We start from the raw sequence: 19267 nt of genomic DNA on the forward strand, positions 1-19267 counted from the left end.
ATAAGCCTACAGCTCTCCACTGAATCTGTGAAAATACTTTATACTTCGCTAAAATTTAATGTAATAGAGATTCTGCAGAGGCCATTTTTGCCTCTAGTTAAATTCTGGATGAAAATAAGTCATTGCAACATGGCAGATTCATTCATCTTTTCTACATCAAGATCTATTGCGCAAAATGAAAACCTGTATCATACTGGTTATATGAGAAACTGTCCACAACTGTCCAGTTGTGGACGATACCTTTCCACATTTGCCTGTTTTGAATTCTAAATGAAATATCCAATAAGTAAATACATACAAAAAGGATAATTGTTTTTTATTTTTAAACTGCTACTAGCCCTGTTGCCCAAACCATTTTTGGGTCACACTGGATGAAACATGAGAGAAGGAGAACCATTTTCTTAGGAGGTTTGAGTGTGTTCATTGCAGCACAAATGGAGAAGTGGTCAATAACTGTCTTCCCAATGTCTTAAAGTCTAAGTTCTTCCTATTTTGAAATACTAAGAACAGCTGGTCACTTTCATATGAGCTCATGTTAACTTCACAACCACCTGTGACGAAACTGAGGCACAGAGACTTTGGGCAAGACCTGGGGAAGTGGTCATGGGATGGATGGACACTGTTAGTTCTCTCTGTACATTTTCCCAAAAGGAAACAATTTTATGCTTTTGACTTAAAGATAAATGTAACTTTCAGACACATTGAAATGAAGTGTATTGCCCCTCCAAGTACAAAACTCGGAGCATTTTATTGTTTATATTTAAAATTCTTGCCCTGGCTGGTTCAGCTCAGCGGTTAGAGCGTCAGCCTGTGGACCGGAGTATCCTGGGTTTGGTTCCCCCTAAGGGAACGTACCTCGGTTGCAGTTTTCCCTGGCCCTGGGGCTCTGTGGGTGGCAACCACTCCATGTGTCTCTCTTCCTCCGGCTCTATCTGAAGATAAAATGCAAAAATGTCCTCCGGTGAGGATAAAAAAATTTTTTTTTACTGAAGTATACTTGGCATATGATACATTTCAGGTGTACAAAATAGTGACTCAACATTTATATATTTTATGATGCTATCACCACACTAAGTCTAGTAATTGTCACCAAAGTTATTAAATATTATTGACTATATTTCCTGTGGTGCATACTACCTCTCCATGGCTTATTTTATAACAGGACGTTTGTACCTCTTATTCCCCTTCACCTTTTCTACTTATCCTTCCACCCCCACCCTCTGGCAAACATCAGTTTGTTCTGTTTCTACGAGTCTGTGTGTGTTTTTTATTATTTCACATATAAGTGAAATCACATGGTATTTGTCTTTCTCTGACTTATTATTCACTTAGCATTGTTGCAAATGGCAAGATTTCATTTTTTTGTTCCTGAGTAATAATTCCATTGTATGTATATATGTATGTAATCAATCACATCTTTACCCATTCATCTATTGATGGACAACTATGTTGCTTCTATATCTTTGTTATTGTAAATAACGCTGCAATGAATATAGGGGTGCATATATCTTTTCATATCAGTGTTTTGGATTTCTTCAAGTACATACCCAGAAGTGGAATTGCTGTGTCATATGGCACTTCTATTTATACTTTTTGGAGGAATTTTCATACTGTTTTTCCCATAGTGGCAGCACCAATTTATAATTCCAACAGTGCACAAGAGTTCCCTTTTCTCCACATCCTTACCAGTATGTTATTTGTTGACTTATTGATACTAACCGTTCTGACAGGTATGGTGATATCTCATTGTGGTTTTGATTTGTATTTCTCTAATGATTAGTGATATTACACATCTGTCTTCTTTAGAGAAATGTCTTTTCATTGCCTTTGCCTTTTTCCATGGATTTTTTTTTTTTATGTTGAATTGTATGAGTTCTTTATATATTTGGGGTATTAATCCTTTATTGGCTATATCATTTGCAAATATCTTTTCCCATTCAGTAGGTTGTCTCTTCATTTAGTTGATTTCCTTCATTGTGCAGAAGCTTTTTAGTTTGATATAGTCCCATTTGTTTCTTTTTTTTTGCAAATGTCTCCTCAGGCAAGGCAACAAAAGATACCGCTGGGAGCAATGTCGAACAGTTTACTGCCTATGTTTTTGTTGTTGTTTTTTTTAAAGAGTTTTATGGTTTCAGGCTTTACATTTGAGTCTTCAATCCATTTTGAGTTTATTTTTGTGTAAGAGTGTTCCAGTTTCATTCTTTTACCCATGGCTGTCCAGTTTTCCCAACTACTTATTGAAGAGACTGTCTTTACCTTGTTGTATATTCGTGCCTCCTTTGCTGGCCATATAAGCCAGTTTATTTCTGGGCTCTTTGTCCCATTGATCTATGTTTTTGTGTCAGTATCATACTATTTTGATTTTTATAGCTTTCTAGTATAGTTTGAAAGGAGGAAGCATAATACCTCCAAGATTGCTTTGGCTATTCAAAGCCTTTTCTGGTTCCATATAAATTTTAGGATAATTCTAGTTCCGAGAAGAATGCCATTGGTATTTTGATAGGAACTGCACTGAATCTGTAGAGTGTATTGGGTAGTATGGACATTTTTTAAAAATATGTTTTTATTGATATATTTTTTAGAGAGATACATCCATTGGCTGCATCCTGCACGCCCCCTACTGGGGATCAAGCAGGAAACCCAGGCATGTGCCCTGAGCAGGAATCAAACCAGGGACCTCACAGCCCGTGGGCCAGCACTCAATCCACTGAGCTACACCGGCCAGGCTAGTATGGACATTTTAAAGATATTAAGCCTTCCATTTATCTGTATGTCCTTCAATGACTTATGGTTTTCAGAGTACAGGTCTTGTACCTCCTTGGTTAAATTTATTCCTAGGTATTGTATTCTTTTTGATGCAAGTGTAAATGGGATTGTTTTAATTTCTCCTTCTGATCCTTTATTATTAGTGTATAGAAACAATGAACTTCTATTAATTTTATATCCTGCAATTTCACTGGATTCATTTATTAGTTTTTTTGGTGGAGTCTTTAGTGTTTTCTAGACATAGTATCCTGTTATCTGCACATAGTGACAGTTTTATGTCTTCCTTTCCAATTTGGATGCGTTTTTGGTCTGATTGCTATGGCTAGGGCAACATGGTGATTTGACTTCATTGAATAACTGTGTAGGGGAGGGGGCGAGTTCAGTGCCCTCCTCTGTTGCCATCTTGGACCTGCCTCCAAAAATATGAGCACTTTTTAAAAAAATAAAAGTTTTTTGCCCTGGCCGGTTTGGCTCAGCGGTTAGAGCGTCGACCTGCGGTCCTGAGAGACCCGGGTTCGGTTCCCCGCTAAGGGCGCGTACCTCGGTTACAGTTTGTCCCCGGCCGTGGTCGGTTGTGTGGGTGGCAGCCACTCGATGTGTTCCTTTCACATCGATGTTTCTCTCTCTCTCTCTGTTCCTCTCTCTCCCTCCCACTCTACCTGAACAAAAAATGGAAAAATGTCCTCGGGTGAGGATAAAAAATAAATAAATAAATAAATAAATAAAAGTTTTTAATCCTCACCCAAGAATATGTTTTTAAATTTATCTTTCTTTACAGTTTAGTATTATTTATTAAAGTCTAGGAACATCCAAAGCAATACTACATATTATTTACATACACACAGCGACGTTATAAAAGCAAGATGGGAATCACTCACCAAATTCAAGATGATGGTTACCCTGCGGAGGGAGGAGACTATCAGGGAAGATAAAGAAAACTTCAACTGTACTGTGATGATTTTAAATTGGTTTTTAGAAGATAGAAACATCAAGGGGAAATCAAACCCATGACCTTCCAGTAAACGGGATGATGCTCTAACTGAGCCATACCAGACAGGGCTGAAAATCTGAGCACTCTTTTTTTTATCCTCACCCGAGGACATTTTTCCATTTTTTGTTCAGGTAGAGTAGAAGGGAGAGAGAGAGAGAAACATCGATGTGAAAGGGACACATGGAGTGGCCACCACCCACACGACCCAACCAGGGCTGGGGACAAAGGCCTGCAACTGAGGCATGTACCCTTAGTGGGAACCGAACCCGGGTCTGTCCGGACCGCAGGCTGACACTCTAACCACTGAGCCAAACCGGCCAGGGTAATCTGCGCACTCTTAAATGTCAAATGGTTTGTTGCCAGGGTGAATACAGAGAGACGCCACTATTCTTCTAAAATAAGCTATTGAAGCTCAAGTCACTTTCATCGGGGTAACAGTTAATTCCAAAATAAACTTTGAAGATAAAAGCAAAAAGTGGTTTCCTCATCCTGCAAGTAACAGTCTTCTCTGATGCCCCAGAGCTGCTCCCTTCTCTCCGCTCCCTGCCTATCTGACTGCTGGATAGGACTGAACCCTAACCTCGTCTGTGTGGCTTTAACCTTGGTAAACTGATTATATACCTCTCATCCTAAAAACAAAATATTTATTTTGTTTAATATAACTTTTGTGTGACTTATTTTTTTATTCTCACCCAAGGACATTTTTGCATTTATCTTCAGATAGAGCAGGAGGGAGAGCGGGAGAAAGAGAGAGAGAGAGAAACATCGATGTGAGAGAGACACATCGACTGGTTGCCACCCACACGACCCCAACCGGCGCCAAACTGTAACTGAGGTACGTGCCCTTAGCAGGAACTGAACCCGGGACTCTCCGATCTGTGGGCTGATGCTCTAATTGCTGAGCCAAACCGGCCAGGGTTGTGTGGCTTATTTTTATAAGTACTCTTTTTCTGGGGAAAATTAACCCTGACTCCCCACTCCCAAAATCTTCATATTTGATCTGTGAACTATTTTGGAATTATAATACAGTCACTGCAAGAAAAGGAGAATGTTTTGTAGGATGGTCAGAGGAAATTTTGGGTTTTCTTATAATATCTTATTCTAAGAGGCTAAAACTAGGATATGAGGTCACACAAGGTATACCTTATATTGTACGACAATTCTCAAAGCTCTGCAAAGCAATCGGGAATATTAGAGCCTCCTTTTACACGTGGGGAACATGATATTCAGAGATGTGAAGTCACTTGCCCAAAGCTGATGAGGGATGAGAACAATAATTTTAGGTGACATTTATTTAGTACTTATGTCAGATTCTGGACTAAGTACACTATATGTATTATAGAATTCAATCTCCAGAGCACCCTTATTTGTAAATATCATTAATAATTTTTCCCCTCATGAGGTAACGTATTACAAGAGGTTAAATAATCTGTCCAATGTTATTTAATTGAAAAGCGGTAGAGCTGAGCTTAGAGCAGGTAAGGCCAAGAGTCCAGCCCAAGCTTTTTAGTTGGCTTTTCAGCCTGTCCTCTTGCTGCCGGCTGATAACAGTGAGTGCAGGACTGTGGTGAGACAGCTCAGAAGGCAGATGACCTTGGTTTAAGAGCTCGTCCCTTACCAACCCTGTGTCTTTGGACAAGTCACTTGCCCTCCCAAAGTCTTAGTGTCCTCAGCCTAGTGTAAATGCTGAATAAATAATGACCATGACAATTATTGAAACTTGTGAAAGCAGACATGCGTGAATATACAGAAGACAGCTTAGATGAAGATAAAAGAGGAAAAATCATGTATTGAGTAATTTTTAAATTTTTCACTTAGCCATGAAACAGCTGAGGAAAATTCAAATGGATATTGCAAACTTTAAAAGCAGAAACTCAGGGATAAAATGGGAAGTGGGGGCAATAGCAGTTCCCCCTCCCAGGCTCAGAGGAGAGAATTCTGCAATGACCAGCTCACTGGGCCCCAATATGGACCACTCATTAACACTGGTTCTTTAAAAACAGAACGTGCAGTGACTTGGTTTTCAGATTGCGTCCAAAGCAAAGATAAGTTCCTGAACCCGAGAACTGTGCTTGCTTCTGAACCACCCACTCGCCGTGATCCTCTATTGTTTTTCAATGGCAGCCAAGTGGAGTAACTTGCCCTCCTTCTCCTTCCCCCTCCTCCTCATCTAAGAATCAGGTTCTAGAAAACTAACCCCTGACCCCTGCTATTGCACACTTTCCTCCTTCTCTCTTCCACACTTAGTCTCAGATGAGACCCTTGTTCCTTATTTCACGGAGAAGAGGAAACCGTCTGAATAGAACCGCCACCTGTGCTCTCCACTGCACCCCACCGGCGCCTGTGCGCACCAGGCCCTCTGCTCCGTGTGGAGGAGCAGCACCTACCCCTCCTCACAGGGCACGGGGCCCATCTCTCATCCGCTAGTGTTCCATCTTGGATCATTCCCATCAGTACCATGTCATTTCTCCCTTAAAGAAGTCTCTCTAAAATAGACCCAGAGACATAGAAGTAGGGTACAGACTGACAAACCTCAGAAGAGGGGGCCCGGGGGGGAGGGAAGAAATAAACCATAGAACTTATATACATGTATACGTAACCATGGACATAGACAACAATGCTGGGGATGGAGGTTGGGGCAGCTGGGGTGTGTCAAGGGGGGGAAAAGGAGAAACATCTGTAACAAAAATAAATAAAAAAATTAAAAAAAGACTATTGGAAAAAGACACAGATGAGTTATTAAAATAAGGTACTACTGTTAATACTGTGCTAGTGATTATAGTATTGTAATCTCTGTTCTCATCTATAAATGATATATACTAAAATTATCAGGTGAAGTAATGATTCTTTAACATATTCCACTAAAAAGAGGATATGGTTATAGGTGAAACAAGATTATCAAAACATGTATAGCTGTTGGAACTGGGTAATGAGTACATGTGGGTCCATTTTACTCTTCCCTTTACTCTCAATCCCACTTCCTCTCCAGCTATTCCATGTTTTTCTTCTCTTTATGGCAATATTCCTTGAAACATTTTCTAACATGCTGACTGATTTCCCCTCCCATTCTTTCTTGAACCCACTTCAGGCCTTCCCCCTTAAAGAGCACCAATGGCCTCCCTATTGTTAAACCCAATGGTCATGTTCATTTTACATGACCCATAAGCCGGATTCAGCCATTGATCACTCCCCTTCCTCCACCTGACTTCCAGGACCGCAGCCTGGTAGAGAATTTGTTGCTGTCGATAGTACTGATGTCCTTCTTGCCTCATTAACTCCACGAGTAGCTACTGTATTGAAACCCAGACCACGGATTTGACTCCCAAGAGATTCATCCATTTGTGATCCCAAAGTGAGTGGATTGGACCTAAGGCGGCAGCAGTGTCAGTGTGACCTTCGTAGCAGAGGAGGAGGAAGGTGACAGGGGTGAGTGGAAGTCCACCCAGAGGCAAGGGGTGCAGCTGGAGGGTCTCACTGCTCCTCAGCAACACCCAGATTCCTTTACAGAGACCTCTGAGTGGGGGGAAGAGAACGGGAGAAGGCAAAGACAGCTGCAGGAACTTGTTTCTTACGTCTACCCTGGGATTCCAGTAGGAGGTCTGCCCCCGGACTGCTGGGACTCCTCCACTTGAGGATGCCCCCCCACCCCGGCCATGGGTACACCCAAAGCACACACACCCCACCTCCCCCCACTCTGCCAGCCCCTCTTTATTTTTAACACCAGCTTCTTTATGTGTGTGGTCCTAACTTTAGCAGCTAGTCAGCTACAGTAAGAGAAACCAAAAACTTGGGCTATAGCGCCACTTTCTGGGAAACAAAAGAAAGGCTTCTTCTTGCCAATCAGTTGCACTGTTGGAATCAAAGTAAACAAAGCCTGCCCTGGCCAGTTTGGTTCAGCGGTTAGAGAGTCGGCCTGCGGTCCTGAAAGACCCGGGTTCGGTTCCCGCTAGGGGCATGTACCTCGGTTGCGGTTTGTCCCCGGCCCTGGTTGGTCGTGCGGGTGGCAGCCACTCGATGTGTCCCTTTCACGGTCGATGTTTCTCTCTCTCTCTCTCCCTCTCACTCTATCTGAACAAAAAAACGGAAAAATGTCCTCGGGTGAGGATTAAAAAAAAAAAAAAGTAAACAAAGCCTGACCTAAATAGGAAAGTTTTTGCTACTTCAAATGTGGCAGCAGAAGCACATTTCATCCAACACCCTGAGAAATTGTAGTAATATGGTATCACACAAAGACAGTTACAATGTTCCAGCAACTGAACCCAAAACATGGAAGACTGAACACTGAGAAAGACAATTCAATAATTCAATAAACTCGGGTACTTTAACAGATTGAAATCCCCCAAAAAGAACTAAAAGTCTGGAGCCAAAGAACTCAATAATGAGAAATAATGCCTTAGACAGCACAGAAAAATGCAGATCAGATGGGAGAGAATCAGCAAGCTGGAGGAGAATTTAGAAATGTTTCAGGTAGAGGAGGAGAGAGAACTACGAATTTTACAAAGTGAAGAAACCCTCCTGAATTATAAGACTCCATGAGAAAAGCCAACATACGATTAATGGGTATAACAAAAAGGAGAAGAGAGACAGAGGGGGCAGAGGGTTTAAGAAAGAATACTTGAGGCGCGTGTTTTCAGTTCCGCCTCCAGTCTCCATCCACCTCTCCCCTCCCAGCTCCTCATCCCATGCGGAAGAGGAAGAAAAGGTCCCCGGCCCCTGGCTCAGACGGGGTGGGACCCACAGCCTCCAGGTTAGATAAAGGAGGATCTTTCCTTAATGTGGATTACTGCCTTTGGTAAGAACATGTCGTCCCTCTTGCCATTTGCTCCACCAGTTGTGAAAGGACCACTGGGCTGGAGGAAATCAGCTGGTGGATCTGGACGAGCAGGTAGAGGGCAGCAGAGCGCACAGGAAGAAAAGCGGTGACAGAGCAGTTCAATGTTTGGCGAAGAAGCTAAAGAAAACAGATGTTTAGCTGAGCTTGAGAAAGGCATCACCACTCAAAATTGTAATACAGAATGTGTCACCAAACCAAGCTCTTGCTCTGAAATTTGGGACTGAGTACACCAAATACAATAGATCAGTGGGATTCAGCAGGACTTGACAGCTTCGCGGAACAAACCAGGTTTCTTGATGGTTGTCTTCTGGTGTCTCACCTGACAGGACGGCCTCATGGTATATATCGCCCATTATGGCGCTGGCCGGATCTCTTCAGTCATCATGAACTCAAAGCAACTGAAAACTGCGAGTATGCTTTTAATCTTAAAAAGGATGAAGTATGTATAAACCCTTATCACCACCACCAGAGCTGAGACACGTTTCGCCTCCTGTGTTAGTGCCACGGCACACGGAGATCCTAACAGAACGACCACCTCCGGATGATTATACCCACTCTATTCCAGAAAACACCAATTTCCCAGTGGAAATTGAGCCACAGAGTAATGATATCCCACAAACGCCACCTCCTGGGTATATCAGAGAAGACGGAGAAACAAGTGACCAACAGTTGAACCAAAGTATGGATATAGGATCTCCAGCAGAACTACCTACTACTCTTTCCCCTGTTAATCATAGTTTGGCTTTATAGCCAGTTACTTACTCAGAACCTGAATTTTGGTGCTCAGTAGCCTATTATGAATTAAACCAGAGGGTTGGAGAGACCTTCCATGCATCACAGCCCTCACTCACTGTAGATGGCTTCACGGATCCATCAAATTCAGAGGGGTTCTGCTTAGGCTTACTCTCCAAAGTCAACCGAAATGCTCCAGAAGAAATGACAAGAAGACATACAGGAAGAGGCGTGCGCTCACATTACATAGGTGGGGAAGTTTCTGCTGAGTGCCCGAGTGATGCTGCAGTCTTTGTGCAGAGCCCCAGTTGTAATCAGAGATGTGGCGGGCACCCTGCAGCAGTGTGAAAAATCCCACCAGGCTGTCATCTGAAGATCTTCAACAACCAGGAATCTGCTCTCTTCTTTCTGGCTCAGTCTGTTAATCAGGGTTTTGAAGCAGTGTCTTGGCTAACTAGAATGTGCACCATAAGAATAAGTTTTGTAAAGGGAGGGGAGCAAAATACCGGAGGCAGATGGTACTGAACACTCCTTGCTGGATTGAACTTCATCTGAATGGACCTCTACAGTAGTTGGACAAAGTATTAACTCAGATAGGATCCCCTTCAGTGTGTTGCTCAAGCATGTCACAAAGCTACATCACCAATCAAGTCCCATCAAAAGACTTAATGTAACAACTCCTCTGTCATAGTATTTGTCTGGAGTCCCCATGGACTGTATCCAAAAAATTCAACCAAGAAAACAGCACCTGAGGTCTCATCAATTAAAGCACCATATGGAATTGGTTTCTTATGTTCAAATATTAGAAGGGAAAACAGTGTCTAGAAATATCCCCCCATAAGGGAGGAAGAGAAGATTTTAAAGACTTACTGATATCTTGTTGGGCATAAAATTGAGTGTCCCAATGGTTTCTTAACAGTAGTAGTTATGTGTATAGGTAATGTATCATGACCCAGTATCACTGTATTGTGCTGTATATATATATTTTTTAGTTTTCATAAATTATGTACATGTGTGCTGCTTCTAGATTCAGGAAAGCCTTCATAAAGTTACAGTACCTAATCTGTTATTCCCACCCCCTCCCCAAAAGAAAAAATACTGAGAACTTCTAAAATCTGGGGAAGGGACTGGATATGCAAGTCCACAAAGCTAATAGAAAACATTATCTCAGCACAAAAAAACCTTTCACCCAGGTACATTATAATCAAACTATCTAATGTTGATGATTAAGAAAGACTTTCTAAGGCAGCCAGGGGTAAAAAAGACAGTAATCTACAAAGTCACCCCCATTAGGCTATTAAGCAGATTTCTCAGCAGAAACTCTACAGGCCAGGAAAGAATAGAATAACATATTAACATACTAAAAGTATTGAAAGATAAAAATTACCAGCCAAGAATACTTTACCCTGCAAGTTATCCTTCAGATATAAAAGAGAAAGAAATGCTTTCTCAGACAAGCAAGAGCTGTTAACTAGTTCACCACTAGACCTGCCTTACAAAAAATGTTGGACGGAGCTCTTGAAGCTGAATGAGAAGATGAAAGTTCCATAAGCTCTGATTAAGGTGATAGAATTGGAAATAATATGTTCAATAGTTGTAGCATAAATGTTAAAGGAAAAGGGCATTAAAAGTAACTATACTACAATTTGGTAATGAAGTCACAGCACAAAGAGATAATTTGTGAAATAAAAATATTAAAGGGGAACCTTTATAGGCAAATGAAAATAAATTGGTATAAGAAAAAGGACTAAAGTTTTTTTTTTTTTTTCCTATGAGTATTCTATGATAACCTCATGGTAACTACAAAGCAAAAATCTAGAGCAGAGACATGAAACAGAAAAAAAGGAGACAGAGAACCACTGTGGAACACTACAAAATTACCAAGGTAGACACAAACAGAAGGAAAAGAAACAATGGAGAAACAACCAGAAGTCAAAAGAAAAGGCCAGTAGTGAGTCCTTACATATCAGTTATCACCTTAAGTGTAAATGGACTGAAATCATCAATCAAAAGGTACAGAGTGGCTGGATAGATTAAGAAACAAGCCCTGGCCAGTTTGGCTCAGCAGTTGGAGCGTCAGCCTGTGGACCAGAGAGTCCCGAGTTCGGTTCCCACTAGGGGCACGTACTAAAAAAAAGAAAAACAGAAGACCAAACTTTTGCTGTGTACAAAAGACTCATTTCAGCTCTGAAGACACATACAGGCTCAAAGTGAAAGAAAGATGATATTCCAAACAACTGGAAGCCAAAAGAAAGTGGAGTAGCCATACTTATATAGCTAAGAGTTTAAGCCAAAAAAAAAAAAAAAGAAAAAGAAAAAAAAGAGTTTAAGCCAAAAATGGTAACAAGAGACTAAGGAAGTCATTATATAATGATAAAGTGGTCAATATAGCAAGAAGATACAACAATCATAAATATATATACTACCAACAGATGAGCACTGAAATATATTAAACAATTATTATATTGTTTATTTCTACCTCAATAATATTGACATAGATGTCAATACTCCACTATCAGCAATGAACAGATCATCCAGACAGAAAATCAACAAAAAACAAAAACACCACTGGAATTAAACCGTACTTTGGAACAAATGGACTTAGATTATATGTTAGGGCGCAAAACAAATCTTAGCAAATTTAAGAAGACTGAAATTACACCAGCTGTCATCTCTGACCACAATGGTATGAAACCAGAAAGCAACGACAAGAAGAAAATAAGATCTACATATATGTGGAAATTTAACAACATACTTCTAAATAACCAATGGGTTAAGGATAAAATCAAAAGGAAAATAAAAAAATTATCTTGAAATAAAAATGGAAATACAACATATCAAGTCTTGTGGAATGCAGCAAAAGCAATTCTGAGAGAAGTATATAGCAATAAATATATTCTAAGAAACTAGAAAGTTCTCAAATGACCTAACTTTATATGTCAAGGAACTAGACAAAGAACAAATTGAGCCTGGCTTCCAGTCAAGATGGTGGGGTAGGTAAATGTGGTACTTGAAACCTTCCATAACCACATCAAAATTACAGCTAAGCTACAGGACAATCATCATTCAAAATCACCCGAAGTCTAGCTGAACAGAAGTCACATCAGACTGATAGGGAAGGGCAGAGATGTGGAAGGGGCTGGTCCCACACCATGTGTGGTACATAAAAATTGGGAGGGATGTCTTGGCTGAGGAGGTCTTCTCTGAGGAGTGAGGGGTGCAGGCCAGAAGGGATTGGCACAAAAATATTCAAAGTAATGAAAAGGAAGGACCTACATCCAAGATTACCCAAAAAAGCTATCATTTAAATTTGAAGGACAGATAAAAAGCTTCCCAGACAAGAAAAAGCTGGAGTCCATCACCAAACCAGTATTACAAAAAATGTTATAAAACCGAAACTCATATACACAGACAACAGTATGGTGGTTACCAAGGGAAGAGGGGAGTGGTTAATAAAAGGGACCAAATATATGATGACAGAAGATATTTTGACTTTGGTGGTGGGCACACAATGCAATATACAGATTATGTATCACAGAAATGTACACTTGAAACCTATATATTCTTATCAATCAATGTCACCCCAATAAATGTAATGAAATAATTTTTTAATGTTAAAAGGTCTTCTTGAAGATGAAGAAAAAAATGAATAAAATGGCAGTAAATACATATCTGTCATCTATATGCTTATTGTAGCATTATTTATAATAGCCAAGATATGAAAGCAATCCAAATATCCATCAATAGATGAATGGATAAAGAGTTAGTGCATATATGCAATGGACTATGACTCAGCCATAAAAAAGTGAAATCTTGCCACCTGCAACCACATGAATGGACTTTGAGGGTATTGTGCTGAGTGAAATAAGTCAGACAAGGAAGGACAAATGCCATATGATTTTGCTTAAATGTGGAATCTAAAAAACAAAAACAAGCGGAACAGAAACACTCAGATACAGAGAATATTTGAATGGTTGTCAGATGGGAGAAGGATTGTGGGGTTGGGTGAAAAAAGTGAAGAGATTAAAAAATACAAATTGGTAGTTACAGAATATTAATGGGGATGTGAAGTACAACAGAGGGAACATAGTCAATAATATTATAATAACTATGTATGGAGTCAGATGGGTACTAGATTTATCAGGGTAATCACTTCATAAATTATATAAATGTCTAAATACTGGGTCGTACACCTGAAACAAATGTACATTAGCTGTAATTAAAAACTAAAAAACAAACAAATTCGCCCAAAGTTACAAGAAAGGAAATAAAGATCAGAACAGAAATAAATGAAAGAGGCCAGATAAACATAGAAAGGATCAGCAAAACTAAGAGCTGCTTCTTTGAAAAATAAAATCGACAAACCTTTAGCTAAGAATAAAAGAGGAGACATTACAACTTATACTACAGAAAGTCATAGGATCATAAGAGACTATTATGAACTATTATATGCCAATAAGTTACATGACCAAGAAGAAATAGATACATCTGTAGTAACACACAACCTACCAAGACTGAATCAAGAATAGAAAATCTGTACAGACTAATAACTAATAATGAGATTGAATCAGTAATAAAAAAACCTCCCAGAACTAGAAGGTTTTTACCAGTGAATTCTTCCAAACATTTATTTATTTATTTATTTTTTGTTTTTTATCCTCACCTGAGGATATTTTTCCATTTTTTGTACAGATAGAGTGGGAGGAAGGGAGAGAGAGAAACATCGACATGAAGGGACACATCGAGCGGCTGCCACCCGCACGACCAACCAGGGCCGGGGACAAACTGCAACCGAAGTACGTGCCCTTAGCGGGAACCGAACCCGGGTCTCTCCGGACTGCAGGCCGACGCTCTAACCGCTGAGCCAAACTGGCCAGGGCTCTTCCAAACATTTAAAGAAGAATTAACAGCAATCCTTTTCAAACTCTTCCAAAATATCAGGGAGGAGAGAACACTTTGAAACTCATTCTGAATACCAAAATACCTGAAGACCAAAAAAAGATAAAGATACCACACAAAAAAGAAACCTGATGACTATAGATGTAAAAGTTCTCAACAAAATATTAGTAAACCAAAGTTAAGAACACATTAAAATGAGTATACAAAATGACAAAGTGAAATGTATTCTTGGGATGCAAGGATGGTTCAACATATGCAAATCAATAAAATGAAAGACAAATCATATGATTATCTCAATAGATGTAGAAAAAGCATTTGACATAATACAACATCCTTTCATGATAAAAACAAACCCTTAACAGATTGGGTATAGAGGAACATACCTCAATATAATAAAAGCCATACACAACAAACCCACAGTGAACATTTTGCCCATTGGAGAAAAATGGAAGGCTTTTCCCATCTAAGATCAGAAACAAGGATGCCCACTGTCACTACCCCTGTTCAATATAGTACTGGAAGTCCTAGCTAAAACATTTAGGTAAGAAAAAGAAATGAATCATCTAAACTGGAAAGGAAGAAGTAAAATTTGTGTTATTTGCCGATGATATGATTTTATATAGAAAATCTAAAAGAGTCAGTGAAAAAAAACCATTGAATCCAATCAATGATTTTAGTCAAGTTGCAGGATACAAAATCAATGTACAGAAATCAGTTGCATTCCTTTACACTAATTATGAAATACCTGAAAAAGAAATAAAGACTATCCCATTCACACTAGTATCAGAAACAATAAAACACTTAGGAAAAAATTGAACCAAGTAAGTGAAAAATATATGCAATGAAAACTACAAGACTTTGATGAACGAAATCGAAGGAAACACAAACAAATGCAGAGACATCCTGTGCTCATGAATTGGAAGAATTAATATTTTTAAAATGTTCATACTACCCAAAGCCATCTACAGATTCAATGTAATCTTCATAAAAACACTAAAGACATTCTTCACAGAAATAGAAACAATATTAAAATTTGTGTGGAACCACTAAAGACCACAGATAGTCAAAGCAATCTTGAAAAACTAAAAAGCCAGAAATATAATACTTTGATTTCAAACTATACTAGAAAACCATAGTAATAAAAACAGTATGGTATTGGCACAAAAATAGACCCACAGACCAATGAAACAGAATAGCCCAGAATTAAATCCTGGCATATATAGTCAACTAATATTTGACCAGGAAGCCAAGAACACCCAATGGGTAAAGGATAGTCTGTGCAACAGATAGTGCTGAGGACACTGGAGAAACACATGTATAACAATAACACTGGACCCCTGTATCACACTGCTCACAAACATTAACTTGAAATGGATCAAAGACTTAAACATAAGACTTAATACCATGAAACTCCTAGAATAAAATGTAAAGGAAAAGGTCCTCAACATTGGTCCTTGCAATGATAAAAAATAAAAAAAAACACACAAACAATTAACAAATGAAAAGGCAACCTACAGAATGGGAGAAAATATTTGTACACTATATATCAGATAAGGGGTTAATAAGCAAAAATAAAGAGCACATACAACTTAACAAAAACCAAACAATCCAATTTAAAAACGCACAGAAACGAAATAAACATTTTCCCAAAGAGGACATCAAAATGGCAAAAAGGCACATGAAAAGATATTCAACATCACTAATCATCAGGGAAATGGAAAGCAAAACCACAATGAGATCTCTTCATACCTGTTAGAATGCCCATCACCAAGAAGAGACAAAAGGTGCTGGTGAGGATGTGGAGAAAAGGGAACCCTTGTACACTGTTGGTGGGAATGGAGACTGGTCCAACCCTCTGAGAATAATATGGAGGTTCCTCAAAAAAACTAAAAATAGAACCTACCATACAATCCAGCAATTCCAGTTCTAGGTATATACCCAAAGGAAACAAAAACAAGATTTTAAAGAGTTATCTGCATTCCTAACTTTATTGCAGCATTACTCACAATAGCCAAGAAATGGAAACAACCTAAATGCCCATCAACAGATGTATGGGTAAAAAAGATGTGGTATATACATGCAATGGAATAGGATTTAGCCACGAGAAAGGAAGATATCCTGCCATTTACAATCTGGATGGACCTTGAGCACATTATGCTAAGTGAGAAAGCAGACAGGGAAAGACAAGTACTGGTTGATATCACTTATATGTGAAATCTTAAAACATCAAACTGGTAAAAAACAGTAAAATTGTTTACCCATAAAGGTGTTGGGGGAAGAAGATCAATGTTGTTTAAAGGTACAGAACTTGCAATGAGTTGTAAATAAGCCATAGAGATCAGTATAGCACACATATCATAACATAATAAATACAGATAAGAATATTGTACAATTATGTAACGTGATATATATGTAATGGGATAAATACAATAGCAATCACATTAGAATATATAAATGTACCAAAGTAAAAAAAAAAAAAAAGAGAGAGAGACTGTGTCATGACAATTAGCAAGACAGCTCAGAAGCCAGGCCAGCTAGTGACAGGTGAGTGTAGTCAGTAGAAGAGATGGCCTGCAATCCTCTGCTCAGGCAGGGATCCACAACAGCCCCACACAGAGCTACTCGCTTAGGAGATGGAACTGAGAGTATCTCATTCAAATTAGTTCCATCAGTCCCTTCCTCTGTCTCATTCCAGACACTGTGTGAGGTGCTGGGAATACTGCTGGAATAAGTAGGACACAATCCATGCAACTTAAGGGGGTGATGGTTCAGATGGATAGAGACAAGTTGAGAGACACAATTTGAGCCATAAATGTGCACACAGGGTAGGATGTTGTGCAGGAAAGGTCCTTCCAAGGGGGTGTTTAGAAGAGAAAATACTTTAGCCCCGTCTTGAACAGCAAGTAAGATTCAGCTGCATGAAGGATACACTAGGGCCCAGCCGGTGTGGCTCAGTGGTTGAGTGTCAACCCATGCACCAAGAGGTTGCCGGTTTGATTCTCATTCAGGGCACATGCCCAGGTTGTGGGCCTGATCCCCAGTGGGGGGCATGCAGGAGGCGGCCAATTGATATTCACGCTCATCAGTGTTTCTATCTCTCTCTGCCTCTCCCTTCTTCTCTCTAAAAAATCAATAAAGAAAAAAAATACACTAGGGCCCTGGCTGGTGTAGGTCAGTGGTTAGAGCCCATGCACCAAAGGGCTGCAGGTTTGATTTCTGGTCAAGGGCATGTACTTGGGTTTCACGTTCAATCCCTGGCCCCGGTAAGGGCATGTGCATTCATGTCTGTTTCTCACTTTGATGTTTTCCCCCCTCTCTCTCTCCCCATCCCTCCATTCCTTCCACTCTCTCTAAAAATCAATGGAAAAATATATCCTTGGGTGAGGATTAACAAACAAACAAAAAAACCCATTAAAATTTATTTAAAAAAAAACAACAAGAAGAAGAAGAATACAACAGGTAGCCCTGGCTGGGTAGCTCAGTAGGTTAGAGCATTGTCCTGATACCTCAAGGCTGCAGGTTCAACCTCTGGTCAGGGCACATACAAGAAGCAACCAGTGAATGCAAAAATAAGTGGAACAACAAATTGATGTCTGTCTGTCTGTCTCTGTCTCTCTAAAATCAATTAAAAAAAACAGCAATGGGTAGAAGAGCAGATGGAAGTCCACAGGTCATTTGGAAAGTTATTATCACTTCCATAAAGATGAAACCCAGTAGGGAAGGGGCAGGAAAAGGCAGGGTGTGTGGTGGGGTGGCTGTACACAGCAGGATATAAGGCCAGAGAGCTGACCAAGATGCTAATGGCATAGATGCTTACGGATTAATTTAAGCAATCTGAACTGCATCGGAAAGCCGGGAAGTTTGACACCAATGGGGTGGCCTTTTAATCAAGCTTTCTGGATACAACCTAGAAGACTGGTAGGAGGAAAGGGGATGAAGGATTGACATTTGTTAATTATATGTTGAAGTCCGATCCCCCATTATGACTGTATTTGGAGACAGGGTCTTTATGTATGTATTTATGTATGTATGTATGTATGTAGTTTTAATCCTCACCCAAGGATATTTTTTACATTTATCTTCAGACAGAGTGGGAGGAAGGGGGTGAGGGGAGAAAGAAACATTGATATGAGAGAGACACATCGATTGGTTGCCACCTGCATGACCCCAACTGGGGCCGGGGACAAAATGCAACTCAGGTACGTGCCCTTGGCTGGAATCAAACCCGGTACTCTTTGGTCCGCAGGCAGATGCTCTAACTGCTGAGCCAAACTGGCCAGGGCGACAGGGCCTTTAAAGAGGTAAAGGTTAGAGAGGTCATAAAAGTAGGACTCTAATCGAATAGGACTGGTGTCCTCATAAGAAGAGATACGAAGGATGCGTGAGCAAAGAAAAGGCCAGGTGAGGACACAGAAAATGGCCATCTGCGTGCAAACCAAGGAGAGAGGCCTCGGGACAAACCAATGCTGCCCACAACTTGATCTTGGACTTCCAGCCTCCAGAACTGTGAGAAATAAATATCCGTTGTTTAAGCCACCCCGTGTGTGGTATTTTATTATGGCAACCCTAGTGGACTAATACACTAGAGTTTAATCTAAGTTCTAGAGGTTGCAAAGAGTGACGGTGGACGGAGCCGTGAAGGCGGAGCCTCCAGCCAGGTGAGTGTTGGGTAACTGACAATGGGAAACGTGCACCATCATTTGTGTGCTGCGTTAGGACTATTGCCAGCTTAGATTATACAGCTGACCCTTAAAAATGTGGGTTTGCACTATGTGGGCCACTTACACCTCCATGTGGCAACTAGATAGTGTACAATGGAACCTCACCAGGTCATTGCCCTGCTGGTACAAGGAGGGATGGAGAGGCCAGTCAAGATCCCTTGGGAAGAGCCCTAAGGGTTAAATCAGAAATCAGTTCAGCCCTAATTACTCCTGCAGTTTTTGTCATGTGATGTTAAGGAGGCCTGACTTAAAAAAATTTTTTTTTCTTTATTGATTTTAGAGAGAGGGGAAGGGAGAGGCAGAGAGATAGAAACATCGATGAGA

At 40.1% G+C, this 19267-nt stretch overlaps 1 pseudogene; it reads left to right on the forward strand.

Annotated features, from left to right (window-relative positions):
* Positions 1-8557: 8557 nt before the first annotated feature.
* Positions 8558-9997, forward strand: LOC118622105 (annotated as a pseudogene).
* Positions 9998-19267: the final 9270 nt, after the last annotated feature.

The sequence above is a fragment of the Molossus molossus genome, unplaced genomic scaffold (genome assembly GCF_014108415.1).
Source record: "Molossus molossus isolate mMolMol1 unplaced genomic scaffold, mMolMol1.p scaffold_m16_p_1, whole genome shotgun sequence".
Taxonomy (NCBI): Eukaryota; Metazoa; Chordata; class Mammalia; order Chiroptera; family Molossidae; genus Molossus; species Molossus molossus.